Genomic DNA, 23,648 nt, shown 5'->3' with positions numbered 1-23,648 from the left:
CCTGTCACCTTTAATTTCCCATTTCTCTCTCTCTCATCTGGTGACACTCAGTTTTTTTCTTCCAATATTCCCTCTGCTTTGAGAGATTCTGAAGCCAACCAAACTAAAACCACAGAACGAAAACCTCCAGGAATCAAATAGGCAGACTTTTTCCCGGCGCAGTCCCCGCGGGCCGCGGTCCGGAGCGCCGAGCTGCAGCCAGCGCGGCGGGGCGTGTCCGGGGCGTGGCCTCAGCAGCCTAGCTCCGCCCCGCCTCGCCGCTTAATTCGGACGCGCGGGGCCGCGGGGTGTGAAAGAGCCTCTCTGCGCTGGACTGGTCGCGCCGCCGCCGCCGCCGCCGTCGGAGCCGCAGTCGAAGCCGCAGCCCGCGCCGCCTCCGGGCCGCCCTGAGCCGCCGGGCCGCTGGGCGCTGCCGCGGCCGCCCGGAGCGAGCGCCGGGGAGGGAGCCGCGCGCCTTTGTGCGCGCGCCGAGGTGGGTTCGCCTACCGCACTTACTTTGCACACAAAGACTGGGAGCGCGGGGGAGGCGGGGTGCCTGCCGGGGCCACGGCGCGGCCGGCCGGCCGCCCTGCTCCGACCCCCGGCGCGAGGGTCCCCCGGGCGGGAAGGGCCGCCGGGCTTCCCCTCCCCGCGGCCGGCGCTGGGCGGGGGTCCCTGCGTGCGCTGGAGGACGGCGCGCCGGGCGGTGGGCGTGCGGGGAGCCCGGGCCACCCCGCGCCGTGCCGGGGACGAGCCCGGGGTGCGGGGTCGGGGCGTGGCAGGGGTCGAGTTTCGGGGGTGCAGGGGATGGTGGGGCGCCGCGAGGGAGGCGAGCCTGCGCGGCCGCTCCACTCGGCTTATTGTTGCTTCCTCGGCCCTGAAAATGGAGAGACCCTGCCTGGAGCGGGGATGCGCTGCCCACCGGGTGCGCCGCGCGCGGCCAGATGCCGAGCCCTGGGCGGCCGGCTCGCCCCCCGCAGCCCCGGCCGCCGCGGAGCCTCCTCCGCCTGGGCAAACAGAGGACGGGCCGCGGGGGCTTTGAGCCGCTGGTTTAAAGGTGACCGGGGCACCGTTTCCGAACAGTCTGCGAGTAACTTTTCCATTTTTGCCTCTTCTCCGCTCCCGCTACTCCAGTGAACCCAGTATGTTGGGTGGCGTCTGCCCCCAAGGAGTCCTAAAATTTTGGTTCTCATAACTTCTCCTCAAGTATCTTCAGGTCCCTCGGGGATGGCGTGGATGCGTCTGGCCAAGTTTTGACGTGCTGTGTAGGGGATGGTAACCGTCCCTCTGAAATGCGAAGCGGAATCCCGCAGAGGATAAATGCCATATCTTTTTCTCTGCAGCAAGATACCATACCCTTCCTTCCTTGGAAAGACTTGACTTAATGACAGTAGAGCAAAGTTATTTAATGAAAATGAGTTTGATATTCAAGATAAATACAGAAAACCGGAATGCGGCCTGTTAGACTTTATATTTTTAACTTGAGGATTTCTTGCTAACAGGTACTTAGTTTCTCCTCTGGCCATGTGCCCTCTCCATCACTTTGGAGATTTTAGCTGTCCAAGTTGCTTTAAGTTGAAATAGTATCTGGAGGGCCTGTCTAGAGAAGATTTCTTAGTGCTAGTCGTTTCCAGTTTAAAACTTTGAAGTATAAAATTATATATATTTATTAAAAAATTGAAAAGAAATATAGGGGAAAAAAAAGTCACTCATGTACCAAACCACCCAAACATACCCTGAGGATAACGGCATCTTTGCTTCATTTATGGCTTGGCAGCCATGGTGTGGAAATGTATGTGTGTGAATGAATAAATCAGGGAGTTACTGATTATTAATCTTTACCACTCCCATCAGTCTAAAACACAATCTCTAATAACCGTAGTCTACAGCAGTGTTTTGCCAACAAGTTGTTTGAAGTATATTTCCTTATAGCCTTGCAAATAACCGCCTATGCAGAAGGGGGAGGGAAGAAAGAGAAAAAACAATGCAAGTTCCACTTAATAGGGAAGAACGGATTGATAGAAGCGTTTAATGTACTATATTCTTTGGATTTCAGGAGTAGTTTCAGATTGGCTTTTTTTTTTTTTTAAATAAAAGTAAACCTTTTGGCTTTTAACATATTCAAAAAAATAAAATTGTGTTCTGAGATCCATGAGAAATATGTGATGGAAAGGAACTCTTTGTAGAGCAAGGAATAGCCATGGTTTTGTAGCTGGTGACTTGCTTGCTTCTAAAAGACCTTGCGTTGAGAAAGTAAAATAAGAAGGGTTTTCCTATGAGTGGAGAGTAGTTCTGCGTGCCTGTGTTCTGTGAAAAAACAAAAACAAAAAACACATTGTTCCAACCCAGATTTAGCCACTGAATGCTTTTGTCATTACATACTTTTATTTTCCACTTGTAAAATTTTCCGGCATTTAATTTTTCCAATATGCAAAGTTAAAAAGAGGTTTTGGAGACAACTGTTAAGAAGTACTAGATTGATCATTAGGATGATGCAATACTTTTTGAAGTCAGAAGAATTTACAAGAAGGAAGCTGTGGTTATGTACCGTCAGGTGCAATCTTTGTTCCTGTTTCTAACGTGGGCTCCTTAACCTGTGAGCGTGCTTGGACGGGTTATGGTGCAGTACAATCAGCCCTCCGTATCCCCACGTTTCACATCCCCACATTCAACCAACCAAGGATCGAATCCGCAGATGCCAAACCCGCGGACACAGAGGGCCGACCGTATTCATTGTACTGCACCATTTTATATCGGGGACTTGAGCGTCTGTGGATTTAGGTATCCTCGGGGGTCCTGGAACCAATACCCTGTGGATATGGAGGGTCAACGGCAGTGACCTGTGAGTGAGTGTGTAAAGTATGTAATCTGCTGTAATAATGGCACCTTTCTCCAACCAGAAGTCAAAAGAAACTAAAATAGGGGCCATCAGAATCTCTCAATCTCATTTTTCAACCCTCCTGTGACCTTGAACAGTCTGAGCAGCACAGCCAAGCTGGACGTGAGGTCAGAGTTGAGCCGCTTTGCTCTTAAAAGTTCTGCTGCCTCGCAGGGTGGAGAGAAAAGTTTGGGAGTGGTCCAGGATCACAGACTTGTATGGCTCTTTGTGATGGCCAGACACCTGTCCCTGTTGCCTGGAGATTCCATTCCTGGGATGTTTAGAAGCAGACTTGGTTTGTGCTTGAGAGAAGCGCTGAGCGATCCGGGTCCTGAACTGTATGTGGTAGGACAGATGCTGTCCCCCCTCCCTTCCTCCCTCCCTCTCTCCCTTCCTTCCTATTTTTTTCTTTTTAACATCTTTACTGGAGTATAATTGCTTTACAGTGGTGTGTTAGTTTCTGCTGTATCACAAAGTGAATCAGCTATACGCATACATATATCCCCATACCCCCTCCCTCTTGCGTCTCCCTCCCACCCTCCCTATCCCACCCATCTAGGTGGACACAAAGCACGGAGCTGATCTCCCTGTGCTATGCGGCTGCTTCCCACTAGCTACTTAATGCCACATGTAAGGGTGGAAAAGACTTTTAATGATTTTTGGGGGGGAGTAGTTAAGGCACGGAAAACTTTTCTCCAAAAAGAGGGGACATAGTAGGTTAGTAATATAGCTTCATATTCTTAATGCTCCATCTGCCCCTTCCCTCCAGAATTCTCTGTGCAAATGTTTGAAGAAAAGGAGCCAGGAGGTTTGGTTGGGTGAGGTCTAGATTTTAGGCATTTTTAGAAGTCCCCGGATATCTTGAGATATTGACTTGTCAGCCTTCTTTACGTCTGGAGAAAGTAGCTGTGAGCACTGACCCGTTTTTGCCTCTCACTTTGGGCTCACGTCGTGTAGGAAAAGCTCTGTGCAGCTAAGGAGTCTGTGTGCGCAGCCCCAGGCCACTTAGTGCTAGGATGACCTGATGATGAGACTTCACTGCAGTTTTTTTGTGTAATTTCCTTGTTTAAGCTTGGCCTTGTTTTGCTTTTCCTTTGTGAAGCAGACCAGTTTCTCCCCTGTTCCTTCTTGTGCAAGAGGTGCTGGGCCCCATCGGTCTGAACTTGAAACTTTTCCTTACACTAAGTACCTAGGGAACTCCGCTGAAAAGGAGTCGATGCTTTTCACTGCATCTGATCCTGTTGATTCCTAGACCCCATCAGTAAAAGAAAGAAAATCATTGGCCAGCTGCCACTTAGTCCTGGTAAATCGCCGAGCGGCTATTTTTGAAGCTGATGGGGGAAGCTTTGTTTTTTATTCATTCCTTCATTGAACAAACATTTCCTTAGTGCTTCCCATGTGCCCGCACTGCCCTCGCATCGGGCATACCGCAGTTGACGACTCCCATGGGGTCCCTGTCCACATGGCAGGGCAGGCGAGGAAGATGTTTATAAAGAATTGCATGAATTACACAGACATTGCTTGATGACCGTGATATTAAGAGCTGTGAAGGGAAGGTAGCACTTTGTGAATTAAGGCATCTCAGAAAGAATGATGGAAATCCCACCTAAGGCTGCGGGATTGGGTTTCTGACCCTAAGGTGAAGGGTGGGGGGAGAGGCGTGGAGGGGACCGAGTGTGATTTGCCCAGGGCTGATCAGTTTAAGAGCAAGGCGTAGGGGCTTGGCGGAACAGATTTGGAGGACTGTTCGGTTGTGTCTAGAATTTGGCTGAGGGGTTGGGACACTTTCTAGTGCAGAATTGAGGAGGGACTGGGAAATCGTGGTCTTGTTCCCGTGTTCTCGCTGAAGGTAAACCTGCAGGCCGGTGGCCCTGGGAAGCCAGCTGTGGTGGGGACATGGCGTGCCCACCCCAGGTTCTGTTACAAATGAAAAGATAAGAGGGGCTGTGGGGAAATTGTGGGAAGACTTATTTAAGAATGTTTTCCAGACTCAGGTGAACTGTAGGAAGGAAAATGGAGAGCAATGCAGAAAAAGGAAGGACTGCGGCTTTAACACAAGGTGGACTGTTTAGGAGTTCCATCCTACCAGGGATCACATTTAAGGTCAAGCAGCTGGTCAGAGCAGTTGTAAAGCAGTAGCTGTAGTCTGTGTTGTGTGCGCCTGGGGAGAGGTGGGAGGGAGGCGTACTTTGGTGACAGTAATGTTCCCTACCCACCGCATAGTCTTAGGGTTTTGCGGTGTGAAGAAAAGCTCCCTCCACCCTTAGAGCCGTGAAACAATGTGATTCTGGGCTGTCCTCAGTGCTATTCCTGGTCATGCTACTGAATTATAAATCCTTAGCAGTTGTTACACGGAGAAGTCTTAAATGGGGAATTGCAGAGCCTAGGCAGAAGATAGAAAAAGTGCAGGTAGACCAGCTGTCCGCATCCTGGTGGGTGGTAGGTGCGCGTTGTCTGGAGGATTTTTCTCGCCTCGTTCTCTGTTCTCCTTTCTGTTGTCAGTGCCAAGTGTATGATAGTGGAGCATCTATGGCCCTGTTCAGTGCCAGCCCTGGGCAGAAGGGGTGGGATTGGGGAACGGGGCGTGTTAACGAATGTGCCGCACGGGAACAGTTTGGAGCTTTGAAACCAGATGTGTCTGAGTTGGTACCAGGCCCCGGCTTTGTGACCCCCCACAAGTCACGGAGCCCCGGGGAGCTTTAGTGCTCTTGTTTGTGAGATGAACTTTGTAAGATCTACCTCCGAGGGCCTGAAGCCCCAAACACATGGTCCCTGAGCATGGCCGGCCAAAGGTGTTTAGGCTCTTGCGCTGTCGCCCACAGATTTTTGATAACAGCAGTGATGCCAGGATGCCGATGCGGGACACTGGTGGGGGGTGGCAGAGGATGAGGGCCTTCTCCCTCCTCTCTTTATCTGACCTTTCAGGACGCCTTCATGCCTTCAGGAGTGTTTTAAAGAACTGGGCTTTGCTATCACAAATGGCATGTTTTATTCTATTCTTGGACACAGGTTCTGGCGCCCTTCATAAAGCGACGTAACCAAGTGTCTAGGAGAGAGGCCGTGATCCTGTGGTGTCAGCTTTTCTGTGTCGTCATTAGTATATGTGACACAGAGCGCACTCCGTGAGCGTTCAGGTTAAAACTCACATTGTATTCAGGTTTTTGAGGCATCTGGGCCTGATCCGTGCTCATGAGTTTACAAAACCCTGCAGTGCTCTTACAAACTCCCGCTGTATAAATAATCAGAAGTTGTTTCCGGATGTCTAATGGAGAGGTACGAAAATTCCCCTGTGCTGGAGGAAGTTAAGAGTGTCATTGTGAATCTGTATATATAGAAGGACTTTCTTTAGAATGTTCTTTTCCCTTACAACTTAATGTCATTTAAAATAGATAAAGCGGGACTTCCCTGGTGGCGCAGTGGTTAAGAATCCGCCTGCCAATGCAGGGGACATGGGTTCGAGCCCTGGTCCTGGAAGATCCCACATGCCACGGAGCAACTAAGCCCGTGTGCCACAACTACTGAGCCCGCGTGCCACAACTACTGATGTCCACGCGCCTAGAGCCTGTGCTTCACAACAAGAGAAGCCACTGCAATGAGAAGTCCATGCACCGCAGCGAAGAGTAGCCCTGCTTGCTGCAACTAGAGAAAGCCCACGCACAGCAACGAATACCCAATGCAGCCAAAAAATAAATAAATAAATAAATTTAAAAAGTAAATAAATAAAATAAAATAGATAAAGCTGTGGTCAGGGTTCTTTGTCTTCCTTTCCTTTTTTCACGGATGCCCAGAGTAGTGTAGTGTGTTGGAAAGAGGGAGGCCTAGTGTTCTAAAATGTTCAGAATCCTGGGCCCAGGTTCACCATTAATTAATATGCATGTGGTTTTCGAGCAGGTCATTTATTTCTCTTTCTCTACTTTCTCATCTATGAAATGCAGATAATCACCTTTGCCTACCTCTTAGAGTGGTCTTAGGGTGGTGAGGTGGAAGCCTGCCTTCGTTTTACCTGGTGGAACGCTTGGGACCATCAGTTGTCGTTCCTGGGACTGCCGTAGGGTTCAATAGCGTGCTGGCCACCTCTTCTAGGATCAGGTGACTCTTTCAAGGTGAGAGGAGGCAGGGCACAGCGTGGTCAGGAGGACTGGCCGCAGTATCCTTTGCGTTCGTGCTGGGGGCGGGCAGGGAGCATCAGTTATTCTGTGCTCGTGGAACGTGCCACCGTGGATGTGTACTAGACTGTCAGACTTAAGAGTGCAACCTGGCTTAGGCAGGTAACCTCGTAGGGCTTCCGTATTCTGATCTGTGAACTGTAATTATAATAAATAAGTATTTTTATTCTTACCAACTAACAGTTCTTGAGCACTTCCTATCTGGCAGGTGTTGTGCTGAGTGCTTTGTGAGAGTTCTTTATTCCTTCAGCAAGTATTTAACATGTTTTTCTCTATGCCAGACCCTGTGCCAGACTCTGGGGCATGTGGGTAAGACAGTGTCAAAATCCTGCTTGCGTGGAGCTTCTCTTCTAGTGGGAAGACAGCGTGTAAAGGAGAACGTAGATGATGTGATTCCAGGCAGTGTCACTGCTGTGAAGGAAATGAGGTCGAGGGGTTGGAGTCCGGCGGGAACAGAGGTGGGGTTTTTAGTAGGGTGAGGCCCCTCTGAGGAGGAGAACTTGAGCTCTGGATGAGGGAAGGGGTGAGCCTCACCCCCATCCGTCTGTGCAGAGGCAAGTGCAGATAACGGCCCAGGGACCAGAGGTGCTCATCAGGTGGGGCCTGCAGGCTGTAGGGGACCAGGGGAGGGTTCTGAGCAGGAGGTGGTGGAGGTCAGCCTTGTGTTTGTAAATACCCCCCCTGCAGCCATAACTGCAGAGGCCAGAGTGGAGGTAGGGGGACCCGTGAGAGGCTTTCGTGAGTCCCCGAGGACTGGGATGGAGCTGGAGAGAAGTGGTTGGATGGATACCTGAAATATTTTGAGGATGGAACCCTCAGGACTCGGTCATGGATTGGGGCAGATATGGGAAAGGAGAGAAGTCATGAGTGATACCTCTGTGTTTAGCCTCATCCCGTGGGTAAAGGGTGGCACCGTTTATTGATCTGGGAAACTTGGGGGAGGATTATAAATGTGCTCAAACAGCTCTGAAATGAATACTGTTAGGGTTCCCATTTCACAGATGTGGAAACCGAGGATCAGAGAAGTAACAAGTTTGCTGTAGGACGAAGCCGGGTCAGGATTAGGATCCAGGTCTGGTCCTTGCCCGAGCCTGGCGTTCTCAGCTGTTTGGCTGTGCTCTGCAGAATATGTGAGTTTGCTGTCGGAATAGATTGGTGAGAAAGGACTTGTGCAAGCACTTTGAAAGCACATCTTTTTTTTTTTCCCAGTACAGCTTTATTGAGGTATCAGTTATATACCATGCAATTCACCCATGATAAGCATACAGTTCCATAATTTTTAGTAAATTTGTACTGTTGAGCAGCCATCACCCCAGCCCAGTTTTAGACTCTGTAGTCCATTCCTCTTTCCATCCCCAGTTTCAGGCAGACACTGATCTTCTGTCTCTAAGGTTATGCCTTTTCTAGAAATTTCCTACACAGAGAATCATACAATATGTGGCCTTCTGTGTCCAGTGTTGTTCATTTAACAGAGTGTTTTTGAGGTCCATTCATTGTGGCACACCATGTCTGCTCTTAAGGAACATTCTTTGCCTTGGTCAGAAAGAGGTACTCTGTGCTGATGAGAATGATTTCCACGGAGATGGGCCTTCAGATGATGATAAACATAATGATGGCTAGCATTTCCTGAGCATTTCCGATTATGCCAGGCGTGGTTTCATTCATTATCTTCTGTGGTCTTCCAAGAAGTTCTGTGAGGGAGGTACCATTAGTGTTAGTGCTTTACAAATGAGGAAAGAAAGCATAGAGAGATGAAGAAGTTTGCCCCAGGTTCTAAGAGCTGGGATCAAATTTGGGCCTCCTCTCTGCAGAACTTTGCCTCGGCCAAGACTCCACATTCCCTTAACCCTGCTGATAAAACTTTTGACTTCTTAGCCTCAGAAAGGGCTTGGGATCCCAGTTGGAATAAGGCACTTACCAGGTAAATCTAAAACCGTAGCTTTAAGGAGGATATTTATACTGCATTTTAGTTTTGGCATCATCCCATGGAAATGATAATGTCTTAAAGTGATCCGTTTGTGAAGGAGCTTTCTTAGGTATGGTGTGAGCGTGGCACCAAATTCAAAATGCATAATTATGTCATTAGGCAGAGCTTGTGTGTTTGAGTTGGTCTTAAATATTATGTTTACCAGAAGTGCCATTTTTTTGGTATGAAGTTTCCCAAGGCTGTTACCTTGTTATTAATGGGTGGAATTAGGCATCATGTATTTTTCAAAGTGTTTTATGTCATTATGTTAGACGCTAATACAATTTTCCCTTCTATGTAACAATCCTGTATTTAAACGGTATTTTTTCCAATTCATGAATAGTCCATATTGGAGGGTTTTGTGTTCCCCGTTGCAGAGGAGTTCTTTGTGTATCACAAATATCTGAACGTTTTGAGAAGATTTTTAAACACTTCATATCTTTCTGTCTATACACTTGGGTGTTCATCTTGTTTCCTTCTCTCCCATTTCATAGGTACCCTGCTTGCTTCAAATGTTAACTTCTCTGTTCAGAGCATGGATTTTACGCTGTTTACACGAATGGGTTTCCTATGAAGCTCAAGGCTGCTAGAATCTTGTTGGCTGTAATTGTGCTCAAGAACCTGTAAATTTCCTCTCTAGATTGCCCCAGGTACTGCCTCTTTTTCTACCAACCAGGATCTTCTGCATCTTCTTGCTGAGAGTTTCCCCTTCCTGTGCAGAGCTGGGTGTGGCCCAGCCATCCATGGCTCAGTTTCTGCTCACGGGCCCTGCCCTTTCAGTTGGAGAGTGGCTGAATTGCAGTTCCAGAACATCAGAAGGCAAGGGGTGGGGCAGCCCAGGAATACGTAGGACTCCCCATCTTCCCTGCATTGATTTCACCCTTCATTAGCTTAAAAATGTCTTTTGATAGTTGGTTTCTCACACCAGGGTCCGAACAAAGCTCACACATTGCATTTGATATGCCTCTTGACGTTTTAACTCTAGAACAGCGCTTCTTCCCCCATCCTGTTCTCCCTAAGTTATTGCTTTGTGGAAGAAGCAAGTCAGTTGTCTTGTAGAGGGTCCCGCATTCTGGATTTGGCTGAGAGTTTTCTCTTTAAACGTGTTCCACTAACCTCTGTATTTCTGTAACCTGGAAGTTAGAACGAAAGCTTTATTAGATTTGTTGATGTAAAACAACCAGTTATTTTGCCAGAAAATGGGTTTATTTGAGAACAGCAAAGAATCGCAATTTGGGACCTAAAACTGATGGTGACCCACAGGTAAGTCCAGAGAACAGAGGAGAGGAACAGTCTTTTATAGAGGAGAAGGAGTTGGCCGGGACCGTTATAAACAAAGAGTCCATTGGAGGAAACTGGGAATTCAAAGTACAGTGACTTTTCATTGGCTGACTTGTGACAGCCTCTCATTGGCTGGGCTGTTGCCAGGCGAAGAGAAACCCTTCTTTCCTCCTGCTGAGTGGTAAAGTAATAACCTTCTTCCTGTTGGAAATGCAAAGGTATCTCTTTTCCTTGGGGTCTGCAGTTGACATAGAGTGGTAGGGCATGAGAACTCCCCCTTCTGGCTTCCTGATTCCATTTTAAATGAGGTTTCTGTTTATTATTTTTCATAGATTCACATTCAGGTTTAGGGGGGCAAGATTAGTTTGTTGGCCGTGTTGTACACTTCGTGTCCCATCGTCTCAGGACGGTGTCTGGTTGTCTCCCTTGTAGTGATATGGAGGTTGATCGTTGGGTTCATGTGCTGGGAATTTGATGCTTTCATTGTGAATCTCCTCATCATCCTTTCTCCCAGGGTCTGTTAGCTTTCATTGAGGACTGTTGCCTGAATTGATCATTTCATTAGAGGTTGTTGATTCTCCTCTCTGAATGAGCATGTTAGTGAGTGTGAGATGAGATTTAAACTGGCCAGGGTGTCTGCTTGGGGACAGCTAAAGAATTAACAGAGAAGCAATGATTGGCTTGGCTTTATCCAAGCATAGCGAATACTTCCCATACTCAATACTTCATTAGAGCTCAATACTTCATTAGAGCTAACTGCTATTTGCACAATCTTTTATGAATGTTACTGTGCCAGGTTGATTTTATTGTAAGTCTTGTTTAGCAGCAATGTTAAATTCTGTCCATATTTGCTAACTTGGGTGCTTGGCCATCAGCTAAATTAAGAGATTATGACATGGGTTTATGGGTGAGAATGCCGAGTGATGGTGTAGACCATTATAGATTATCTTCTTCAATAATCATTTAAAATTTCCTGACACGTAAGGACACGTATGCCTCATCTTTCCTTATAAAAGAAGTAAGTCACTGATGAGTTTAAAAATATAGGAGGTGAATGATAAATCTGAAATAGCTGAGTTTCCATTCTGCCTAGATGGAAGAGAAATGGACCTCTGCTGGCAGCTTTCAACTTCATTGTTAAGATCAGAAAGGATGGATTATTGCAATGTGTCCAGCAGGAAGTAATTGAGAGTTTCTTTTAAAGGCCTGTGGTCGAAGTAAATGATTTTAATTTGTGTGTGCTCCATCACTGCCAGGGGCCACTGGGACATGTTACAGTAGCAATCTGATTTGGGGACAGTTGCAACATTTGAAGGCCCCTGGGATGGAAATATATCGATTCCTCCTGTTACAGGCAAGCCTGCCTTTTGCCAGCACGTGTTTCTGGAAACCACAGTGTGAAAACAATCTTCATAAAGCAGGTTCTAGGATCCCCACAGGCACAGTCTCATGATTAGGAGTTGTGCCTGTGACTAGACCCTTGGTATCAAATAAATCGTGGCTATGACCCGTAAATCATAAAGGTGTGACAACTAGAAACCTAAAAGAATTTGAAATTAGAAACTACCCTGCATCGTCACAGAGGGTTTGAGCTTGGGGAAGCCTTAGAGATCAAGGGATCATCTAATCTAGACTCATTTTTTTTGGTGAATAAACCACCGCTCAGATGTGTCAACTAGCTTGCCCAAGACCACACAGCTCGTTATTGGTTGAGTTGGAACTGAAACTCATCCCAGAATAACAGTCACTGGCACGTGGGTGTTTCTTACGCACGTGCTAAATGCTTTACACGCATCATTTTTGTGATCCTCGTCCCATGGCGGAGGACTTTAATTGACTATATTTTACTCAGGAGCACACTGAAGCCTAGAGACTGTCTGTAATTTATCCTGTAGATAACACAGAACTCAGGTACGTTGGCCCTCCGTACCCATGGGTTCTGCATCCGTGGTTTCAACCAACTTCTGATAAAAAAAAAAAATTTCTGGAAAGTTCCAAAATGCAAAACTTGAATTTACCATGCCCTAGTAATTATTTACATAACATCTGCATTGTATGTACAACTATTTACATAATATTTACATTGTGTTAGGTATTATAAGTAATCCAGAGGTGATTTAAAGTGTACGGGAGGATGTGCTTACGTTATATGCAAATACTTTATGTAAGGAACTTGCGCATCCGTGGATTTTGGTATCCACAGGGATCCTGGAACCAGTTCCCTGCCAATGCTGAGGGACGACTATATTCACTACAGAAAATGTGGTTTATCCACCCTATGGTACTGTCTTTTACGTTAGCCATTTCTTCTTTCCTTCCTCTCTTTCTCCTCCTCGTCCTCTTATTATCAATGTTATTATTATTCTTCTAACTTTATTATTCTTATGAAAGGAATTACTCCTAATGGCCCATAAACTTTGTCTTTCCATGGCTTTCCATTTACTCTAAAGATCTATATTAAACCCACCAGCTCTAATGTATTGTAAATATAGTCAACGGAAAGTGATGCACTAGCTATAATAAAGGTGGAAACAATGAGTAACTTTGCTTGAATTCTTAGCATTTAAAAGAGCTTTTGGAACTTAAAAAAATTCCTTTGATCATTTCTTTAAAAAAAGAAGATCACCACTTATCCTTTAAGTACTTGAAAACATCACCAAGATACTTCCTTGCAGCAGGTCTGGAAAGCAAAAGTTGCTTACGCGAGAGCCTCTGCATCTCTTGCTTCCTCTTCGCTCCCTCCTCTCTCTTCCCTTCCTCCTCCAGTCACATTCCGGGCAGTCCTACGGCAGAGATCTCGGCAGGAGCAGGTCTACTTTTAGGAGCGAGGGTGTGAAGGGTGGTGGGTGGGGAGCAGAGGAGGTGAGAAGTAGCCTCTGGAAATGGGAGAGGGTGTTGGTATTGAGCGTTACGCTCTCGTTTTGAAGCCTGCAGGGCTCACCTTGTTCCCGCCCACGCTGCTCACACAGAGCCCGGCATGGGTGCCAGGGAGGTGGCGTTTCAACTGGATGATCTGTGTCATCCGAGTACGTAACGGAGCGGGGAAGTGCGGAGACCCTGGTAACGTCCAGAGGAATCTCTACTTGGATGTGGTTTGTACCCTGGTCCAGGGCTGACTTTAAACAATTTGTGATAAAACAAAAAAACAGTTGGCTTGGCAGCTATCCGAATAGGTGCCCAGGTAGAATTTTTTATTTGTTTGTTTTAAATCCTTCTAAATTGCAGTTCTTCATGAGCTTCCTGTGTCAGACATGCAGCTGAATCTGTAATGATGGGCTCTACCAACACTGCTTTTTTCCCCCCTCTCCATGTGTGCTCGAAACAAAGCTGCCTGCAGGTACAGTCTGGAAGATGCTGCATGCATGGGCTTCTCGGTGGACCGTGGCGCAGAGCTGATTCATTTCAAATACTGCCTATTTTATAGCCTCTTCAGAATAATGGTAAGACGGTAGATGTTCTCTCTACCACCGCCATGTAGGTTAACATGACTTTTTAAATGGAGATAAATTATGTTTTACTCACAGATGACTCACTTCATAGTCCTCTTTAAATACACACCCTGACGTTTCTTTGAAGTGTGTCACTTTAATAATCAGCCCGTGCTGGAGCATTCTCAGTAAGGTGTAGGCTTGGAAGGGGGACGAGGCCTTCCAGAACATGGAGCTCTGTATGGGAAACTGGTGCTCAGGGAAGCTGAGGACCCCAGCATCTTACAAGTCTCCTTAGTGCAGATCTAGGGCCAGAACTCTCTTCCCTTGACGGCTAATTCAGCACGAGGCTTCCCTTTGCTCTGACCTGCCTTGCCTACCCTCACCTACCCCCATGGACCGGCACTTGCTGCCACAAAAGAACAAAAGCAAAAACAAAAGAGAAAACGTCCTGGTTACCGGCATCCTGGGATGTGGGCGATGATTTTTTTGCAGAAAAAGAATAACGTTTTAAAGAAAAACCTCACGTAGTTCTGTCATCCTAAAAAACTTTCTTTTCTTGATGTGTGCGTTCTTAGTTCTTGTTCGTTGTAATACAAACTCTTAAAAACGTTAAACGTTAAAAATAGTTATTTATACCATAAGCAAAAGCCGAGGTGTTTACTTAAATGTCTGAGAACTCTCTTTGCTGATGTTGACTGTTGGGCACGTTTTGAGTTTTAGGGCTCAGCTACTTCCTATGTGTGAATACATACATGATGTCTTTCTCTGTAAACAAATATGTGAGACTATATTTCTCTAAATAAGAATAAATGTACGCGTTCTTTCCGTGATTTTGGAAGAGTGCTTCTCACATCACCGTTCCCTGTAAGTCTTCTTTCAAGCGTTTGTTGTCATTGACTGGTTCTGACATTGGCATGCTAGGAAGAGCATGAACCTTATGTCAGGTAGACCTCTGTGAGCCCAAATTTTCTCATCCCTACAATGTGAGTATTAGGCAGCTAATGCAGGTAAATCACCTGGCCGGTGCCTGCACGTACTTGTTGACTAATGTTAGTGTCCCCCCCGTGTCTGCTCTGCTTACACTCGTATCTGGATGTGATGTCATACCTGACTATTTTCACCCACCCGATAGAACAAGATGATTCAATTCCATCAGGACTCAATCCGAGGTTGCCCCAGGTTTGGAGTGACCGTCTGCTTCACCCATACCGTCCTCATGGGCCTTCTACACCTGAAGCGCTGAGCCAGTTGTATAAGCAGAGGTAGATAGAGAGGTGGGTTAGGAAGCTGGGGATGAATGGCCAAAGCTGGAGCTCTGGAGCCTAATTGGAGAGTGGACGAGGGACCACTGGGCTCAAGGGTGTGGACCTGGCTGTGAGTCAGCTTGGGTGCTTGACTCAGCCCATAGCAGTGGGCTGGGGTGAACAGAGGTTTAGGACCTATAGGCAGGCAGGGTTCTTAGAAACAAAGATGAGTGCTGTAGAGGAGGAAGGTTTTTCAGTGGCCCAGGATGGAAGTGAAGTAGGGAGGATGTGACAGAAGTGAGAGTGAAGCTGTGGGTCAGGCATCTGAGCCACGGAGGAGAGAATCAGGTCATTAGGTCACCAATAGCCAGGAGTCCACAAGGATGCTGAATAAAGGCTCTCACCCGTTCATTTGTCGGTTCATGGGCTCCTGTAAATGCAGGAGCTGATTGCTGAGTGAGGGCCCTACACCCCCAGACAGGTGGGACCCAGGGTCAGCGGTGCATGGCAGGAGAGCAACCACAGGGTCCCTCCTGGTGTGTTGGCGGAGGAGCTTGGTACGCACACATCTTCTTTGTCCAGTGTAACTATTAGTAGAGCCTCACCCACACCCAGAGTGACCTGGTCTGGTTGATAGATCACGTAGTCATCCTTCATACATGTCCTCAGTTGCAGGTAAGTATCTGCTGTGTGCATGAAAAAATTCCCGATCAGAAGCTTGTCTGACACGAGGTTCTGTGGTGAGCCCGAGGCTTATTACCTGCCTCACTGAGGGAGCTCGGCTCCCATCTCTTTGCTCCTTCATTGAACTCTAAAGAACATCCTGCATTACGTTTTCCACGTCCTTTTCTCTCTCGGTTTGTCTTCGATGAGGGTCTGTTTTGGCGGTGATCCGCTAATGCTGCAGTCATCCAGCCGCACCAGCAGCGTCTCTAATTGCACCTCTTTGCCGGGAGCTCCTCAGGAGACCCTGCTGCCTCCCTGGGGCTCCCTGGGGTGCAGTAGCCCCACCTAAGTAACACCTTGGTGTCAGGGCTTGGTGAAGAAAGGAGGAGGAGGAGGAGGAGGGTGCCTTGCCTTCCTTACTGGTCATCCTGATGAGAAGGGTTTTGGAAGGTCTTGTTTGAGGGTCTGGGTACTGGGGCGTGGGAGAGGGGAGGTAGGTGGGGTGGGGTAAGCAGGGCCCCGGGTGCCATCATGAGGCCGTTGCTAACGCACCCCAGGTATTTCTTGTTCCCTTTGGCCTGGATTCTCTGTGCCTTCTGGTAGGAGCTTCATTCCCCAGAAAGAGAGTTGATGAGCTCTGTGATACCAGCGTCACACAGGATTAGCCAGTCAAATAGTCTGATGGCTTTGTTTGTGATGAAATGGGGGGGAAGACTCAGAGGGCGTGCGTGCCCCGGGCTGAGGGAGCCCGCCTCGGCTGCACTTCGCCCCTGTGGAAGGTACTTCTGCACCTTTGGATTTCTCTGTGGTCACTTGCTTGTGGACTGCATTTTTCCGTCTCTGATTGGAAACTCCGAGGGCAGGACCTTGTCATCCTAATCTCGTCCTACCCAGCATCAGGGCTTCTTCCTAAGTAACTGCTGCTGTTCGGGGTCGGGCATGGAGGCTGGATTCAGACCCTGAGTGTGGCTGTCTGTTGAGTGGTGCTGGGCCGGCTTCATAAAGTTCGTGCAGCACCTGAGGAGGGCTGGGCCTCTGCAGTCAGGCTTTGTTTCAGACTCAGTGTGGGTCAGCATCTGAGATCTGCAGGAGGAGCTCAAAGTTCCCTTTTAAAAGCATCCTTTACTTCTGTTTTTGTATCTTTTTCGTCCCACATTTCCTGAGCTCAAAACTCTCCTTCCTAAGGACTTGCCTTGAAACACACACACACACACACACACACACACAGACACACACATGCCACCACCGCCAACAACAACACAACAGATCCTTTTAGGGGAAAGTGTTGTCCTGTACTGTATCCCCAGGCCCTGGAGCTCAAGAAGAATTGGCCTTGTGATATACTGCAGAGGGTCCCAGCTGTGTCAAAATACAGAAGACCCTTCTGGCGAGTGGACGATCTTGTGTGTCTGTGTGTTTTCCTTTCCTTTGCTTCTGTTGGTTAATTACTTCCACTGTGAACTTCTCCCCATCCTTGCTGACAGGATGTTGGCAAGTAAATGTGCAGGTTGGTTGGGTGGGACCCTGTCTTCTTCCTGCACCCCACCCACTCTGTCTTTACAATTTGGGTGGGGTGCTGTGTCAGGCCAGGACTTCCCTGACCCCCTTTTTTTTTTTTTTAAAAACATCTTTATTAGAGTATAATTGCTTTACAGTGGTGTGTCAGTTTCTGCTTTATAACAAAGTGACTCACGTGACCCCTTTTTTAAAAATTAGAACAAACAGAGAGCTGTGCCACCAGCTTGTGACCTCCCCTAGATGAAAGGATATTAAAATGGAAAAGGGCAGTGGGCGGGTGGGTGGTTGCTTGACCAGGAGAGTGAGTTTGCATCCTGTTCTCAGAGTTCTGTGGTCCATACCATGGTTCTGCATTTCGTGTCACTTGTGGTTAATGAATAGCAGATACTTTTCCTGTAGTCTTTTTGGTTCTGGGTTGCATACATTTCCCCAAAGAGTCCTGACTGGATCTTAAATAAGACCCAGACTGTCTTATTAGCTAAGTGGAAAAGGAAATGTCCTCCCTACTCTGCCTGGGTAACTTCCGTCTAATGTGTATTTTTCTCTGTCCAGTTTCTTTAAATAGAGAAGTAGTGTGAATTGGTGGGCTCTGAACCACGCTGCTTGGTTCCACCTTCTGGGCCTGCAGTTTACTAGCTTTATCGGTAAAATGGGGATAATAATAGTACACACTTCATAGAGTTTTACAGGAATACAGCTAGTGCACCAGCAGAGTGCCTGCATATAAGTCAGCACTCAGTTCAATGTTGAAAAATGTGGGTATTGATAATAACATAAACCTCAGTACTCTGGTGCTGTTTTTGGAACTGTTATCCATCTCCTAGGGGTATGGTCACCGTCTGTTCTTTAATCATGATCAGAGGGAATTGTTTGAGAACTTGTGCATGCATTTCTGAGGTTGACAAGGAAGAATATTTGAAATTGGGAGTGGCCCAGAAAACCCGGATCCCTTGGGTAACTTGCAGCAAACAGGATGCTGGTAATATGCTCTCTGGTTGGAGACCGGGTTTTATTTTAACGTACCTGGAGTTTTATCTGCTGTCACCAAGACTGCGTCAACAGAATGCCTGAGCTGAAACGGTCAACCTCAGCAAGCATCGCATGCAATTTTAAAACAATCTTCCTCAACACCCTTAAGTGTGCCTCCTTATGGTAGTGGCTTTGATTTCAAAACTGCTGCAGGGGTGGACCTCTGCAGATGAGCCCAAGTCAGACATCCCCTGGGACCTACCGATGGTTTTATCAGGCTGGGCGGGGGACTTCTTTCAGCATCTTTCAGGCCAGTTGATTCCCACAGCGTTTGGTGGCGTGGAACTCTGAGACCTAAATCAGCTGCTGCTACAACTGAGAGAGTCTGTCAGGAACTGGCCACACCCTGTCACCTCGCAGACCTAGTTTCCAGCCACTTTCCTCTTCCGTGCGCTCCAGCCACACTGGCCTCTTTTCTGTCTTTCCTCATCACCCTTTACAGAATCAGCCCCCTGACCCTCTTACCCTGCTCACTTGTCCTCCTCCCCCAGGTGCTTGCAGACGCCTTATCTGCTCACCCGTTTCTCGCCCGTCTTCCCCCTGCCCCCGCCCCATCACCAGAATAGAAAGATCACGAAACCAGGGTTTCCGGCGCCGAGACACTGCTTTGTTCTCACAGGTGGGCCTTTGCTGGACCCCCAGGTGCCCTTCCGGTAGGTGGGGTGGCTTCTCCTACCTCCAAAGCAGCACCGAGTAAGAGGTCGTCAGGTTTTTTTTTTTTTTTAATTTATTTATTTAATTTATTTATTTTTGGCTGCATTGGGTCTTCATTGCTGCTCGTGGGCTTCTTTTGTTGCGGAGCACGGGCTCTAGGTGCATGGGCTTCAGTAGTTTTGGCACGTGGGCTCAGTAATTGTGGCTTGCGGGCTCAGTAGTTGTGGCGCACGGGCTTAGTTGCTCCGCGGCATGTGGGATCTTCCTGGACCAGGGATCGAACCCGTGTCCCCTGCATTGGCAGGCGGATTCTTAACCACTGCACCACCAGGGAAGCCCAAGAGGTTGTTAGGTTTTAATCACCGAGGGTAACCGAATCTTCTGTGTTCTCAGTATGCCGGCAGAGGGAAATATTTGGGAAGAATATTCTGCAGAGTAGTTTATTTTAGGTTCCATCTGGGCATGAAGTCAGGATCTTGGGAGGCTAAACATGAGCATCAGGTTAGCATTACCTTTCAGTGAATTAAAATGAATGAAAGGCCAGTGAATTCAAGGCCAGGCATAATCCTATGCCTTTGGCCTTTAACAGTTTTTTTTGTTTTTAATAGAAAATAGCCATGTGTTCAGTGCACTTTTATTTGTGGGTAAATGAGTATAGGACATTAGCCACAGTGTTGCCCCTTGTTCTTTATATAAAGTCCAAGTGGGGAACTTCTTTGAGACTGTTAACGCTATGATATTTTTTTCTTTCTCTTGGGAAGGAAGATGAAATGCCAATTTTTTCCTGATGAGAAGTATATAACTTTTTTTGGGGGGGGTTCTGGCCACTAGGAAGCTCAAAACCACCCTTAACACTCATTTCTGGAAATTATATTAGCCCTGGTGTATCCCACTTTGGCTGTTTCTTCTGTAGTGTGGCCTTAATGTTTAAATTCTGTTTATCTAGTTGCATGTATGACTTTTGTTTTGAGGCATCCTGAATATTCTTTGGAAAGAACTAGAGAATGACACAACAGTTTTATCTCCCCTCATCTCCTAATGAGAGGTATTGAATAGCCCACTTGCCTTTGAAATTCTGTTGCCTTGTGTGTTTTTGCTTGGGTAATGCAACTGACAGAAATTTCTTTATTTGCTTCGTAGAATTTCCATTTCTTTGGTTGATAAACCCAAGGAAGCCATTTTAGGGTACTTTCCAGCCGGATAGGGAAGTAGGAACTTGTAAATAATCAGAGTACAATTTTGAGGTGACTTTCTCACTGGTTTTATCTGGTTTATTCCAGTTGCGAGATTTTGGTTACTTTGCAATAGAAGGCTTTAAAATAAATACACACTGTTGTAGGGAAACCATATAACTCACATCTGAATATTAAAATACAATTTCTTAAGCGTTGCTGTTTCCGGAGGATTCGAGTGTTTTCGTTCAGTAACTTAGGCACCTTCCTGTGTTCAAAGATTTACCCTAATTGCTGTGAATGTTTACAAGCGATGCTTGAATAGCTGAACCTACTTTCGAGAAGCTTATATACTAATAAGTTAGTTTTCATAATTGGTGTGTCAAATTGGTAACTATTTCATAAGCAATTAAGGAAATATCTTTCCCCTTAGAGGATCAGTTCATTTACTGACTTGAGTTTAACGCGTAATACGACGAGTGGGTCTTTTCCAGGTGTTTGGAACAGCAGGTTTTTCTGAGAGGCAGAAATTAATAGAAAGCGAGTGTGGTTTTTTGCTTTGTTAAGATTTTGGGAAAGTCTTAAAATGAAATTTGTGAACAAGGCTCTCATTTTTAGCGTGCATTGAAATGAAAATATTCTGTACTTTGTGGAGAGTCTGATTGGAAAAGGCGCTTAAGATAGTGCTAAATCGCAGATGAATTACATCACTGCATTCTTACATTTGATTCCACCTGTACAGTGTTTGATATCAGCAATGATTTGTCGGGCAAGATATACATATTTTTCTTCTGCCTCTTTCTCCCTCATTTTAATCTCTTCTAAGATAGTCATGTTTTTCTTTTACTCAACAGGAATTCCTAAGTAAATACTTCTTTCTGGTGACTGAGCTGGAGTTTGTGTTCTTTTCTTGCCTTGTCAGTGGCCCCTAGTGGCTTTCTATGGGGAACAGATCCTGAATGAAGGATGCTGTATTTATAGCAAGGATGAAAAGTGAACAGTTGGCGAGAGCCCATCTCTTGCCAAGTCTGAGATGGACTTTTTTTTCTCCCAGTGAAGACTGGTCATATTTATAAGATGGTGGTCTTATTTCAGAATCTCCAAAGGAAATGGTATCTGTGATAGAGAAGGATCTTGTTTATTCTAGATTTTCCTTCACTAACATTGAGAAAATTACTCAAAGAGGTTTGGAAAAGTGAAGAAAGATGAAAAATGGATTGAGTTGGGAAGGTGTTAATTCACCTGATGTTCGTTAAACTCCTAATGTAAGACCCAGCGTCCTGGGCATAGGTAAGGATGCAGGATATTCACCCTCGAGGAGCTTACATCTAGCTAGGGAGGCTGAGCCCATACTTTGAGTTAACAAGTATGTTAGACAAAGTAGTTGCTCATTCTGTTCAAAGTAAAGTTGGTACCACTTTGCTTATTGAACTTTCCTGATTGGAAGAAAGCTTTGTACTTCCATGCACTTGCTCTGAGCCTGAGACTCAGGGCCCATGATGCCCTTTTTATACATAAAATTAAGTGTCAGCTTGAGGACTGAGGTCAGTTGGGAAGCACTGGGAAAAAGGACCATCCTTAGGTGGTATTAGTCATAGAACCTTTACTAAAGCTTGGTTTAACTCATTCTATTTCCCAGCCTGCTGCAGCCCCAGAAATGTTTATTGCTGGACAAGGTCTGTTTGGAGAGAAAATGACTTTCATACTGGAGTTGTATGTGAATAGAAAACTGTGGATTGTAAGTAGATAGGTTTATTCATATTTGTGGTAAAAACTTTGGGCCTACTTAACCGGAGTTCCCACTGTGGACGTGTGTTGTCACGGTATAAGTATAGGTTTATAGGTCTAAGTTTAAAGGACAGTTAGGGAAACTGGATCTGAGATTAGGGTGAAGGAATAAGGCCCCTCCTACCTTCTTGAGGGCTGAACTCCTCAGATCTCAACTTAAAAAGCCAGGGCAAACACTGTGATAGTAATCAATGTACCTTGGAAATGAAAGGAGTTTTTTAAAAAGAAACAATTGTTTGATCAAAAAAGCCTTGCCTGATTATTTTCATTTTTGACCTACTGCTTGAAATTGGTGTTTTAATTTCTTCAGTTTCCTTGTTTTTAATAGAGGCGACACATTACTGATCCCAGAATACTTTGGGAAGATTTAATCTACTCAAATACCCTTTCTCTATTCAGTGTGCTGATAATTTCTCCTCTATTTAACTGAATTTTCATAGTGTTTCAACCTTTTTATCAGCACATATTTTTTTTGAGCATTACAACTCTCTCTCATTTTGTAATAAACATCCTTATTTCTGCTTTATAGTTGGAAAAAAACTAAGGTTCAGTAGTGTACGTTGAACACACTGTTAGGATTCTAATTATTTTAGGAAAAAAATGCCCAGTCTTCCCTCCTCTGTCTCTCCTCGACTCTGGCGCAGCTGCCACGCTGAACACCTTCTGACACCAGATGTTTGGGGGTTTTCCGCCACCAAGCAATTCTCTGGGACACCAGCTGGGTGTCCTGCAGTGTACTCAGTTCTGTTACTATCTACCTGGAACTCGGTCCCAGGAGACCGCCCCCTCCCCTCTTCACACGCCCATCTCAAGTTGTAGGTCCCCAGGTTACCCACAACTTCCGTCTGACTCGGCTACAAGTCGGGGGTCCCCATGACCTCCTCCGCCTCCGATTTAGTTACTTGCTAGACCAGCTCACAGAACTCAGGGAAACACATTTCCCAGTTTTTTTTTAAAGGATATGGTTAAGGATCTAGATGAACAGCCAGATGAAGAGATACAGAGGACAAGATCTGGGAAGGTCCCCGAGCACAGGAGTTTCTGTCCCCATGGATTTGGGGTGTGTCACCCTCCCAGTATATGGACATGTTCACCAACCCGGAGGCACTCTGAACCCCATACTCTGGGGATTTTTATGGAGGCTTCCTCACATAGGCATGATCAATAATTAACTCTATTTCCAGCCCCTCTCCCTTAACCAGAGGAGTGGGGAGTGAGGCTGAAAATTCCAAGCTTCGAATCATGGCGTGGTCTTTCTGGTGACCAGCCCCCATCCGGGAGCCATCCAGCGTAACCTCATTAGAACAAAGGATACTCCCGCTACTCTTATCATTTAGGAATTTACAAGGCTTTCAGGAGCTCTGTGTAAGGGACAGGATCAAAGACCAAGTATTAGAAGAAGAGACGCCCCCAGTTGCTCTTTTTTAGGAGTTCTCTGCCTAGAACTGGGGGCAGGGACCAATATATATGTATTTTCTATTATCTCACACTACTGCTACAGATTACAGATTTCTTCCCAATTGTGCAGATTTCACCAGGATTACATAGTATAGAAAGCCTTCATCTTTTAGGGGAATTTCCCAGTTGTTGACTGCTTTCTAACTCAGGTTTGTTTTTTTTTTTAATTTTTGCTTTTAACTGTGATAAAATATATGTAACATAAAATTTACCATCTTAACCATTTTTAAGTGTACAGTCCAGTGGCATTCAGCACGTTCACGTCGTTGTGCAACCGGCACTATCATCCGTCTGCAGAACTTTTTCATCTTCCCAAATGGAAACTGTACCCGTTAAACACTAACTCCCTATTCTCCCCTCCCCCCCAGCCCCTGGCACCCACCATTCTGCTTTCTATCCCTGTGAAAATGGCTACTCT

At 46.4% G+C, this 23,648-nt stretch overlaps 1 protein-coding gene across 3 annotated transcripts in view; it reads left to right on the top strand.

Moving 5' to 3' along the window:
- FAM107B (family with sequence similarity 107 member B) overlaps nucleotides 1–23,648 on the top strand; it is a 219,513-nt gene that overhangs the window by 137,016 nt on the left and 58,849 nt on the right. Inside the window, exon 1 of one of the 3 annotated variants that reach the window (XM_082452939.1) lies at nucleotides 289–472. The exons of 1 other annotated variant lie outside the window; for it this stretch is intronic. The gene's annotated coding sequence lies outside the window, so the exon portion shown is untranslated. Of the gene's footprint in view, nucleotides 1–288; nucleotides 473–9,516; nucleotides 9,640–23,648 lie in introns of those variants that run through there. One more of the 3 variants, XM_082452942.1, reaches the window with a different exon arrangement.

This window comes from Balaenoptera physalus (genome assembly GCF_965194825.1).
Source record: "Balaenoptera physalus genome assembly, chromosome: 2".
NCBI classification, from domain to species: domain Eukaryota; kingdom Metazoa; phylum Chordata; class Mammalia; order Artiodactyla; family Balaenopteridae; genus Balaenoptera; species Balaenoptera physalus.
The sequence above is the reverse complement of the archived record's forward strand: the minus strand, read 5'-3'. Positions and strand labels throughout refer to the sequence as shown.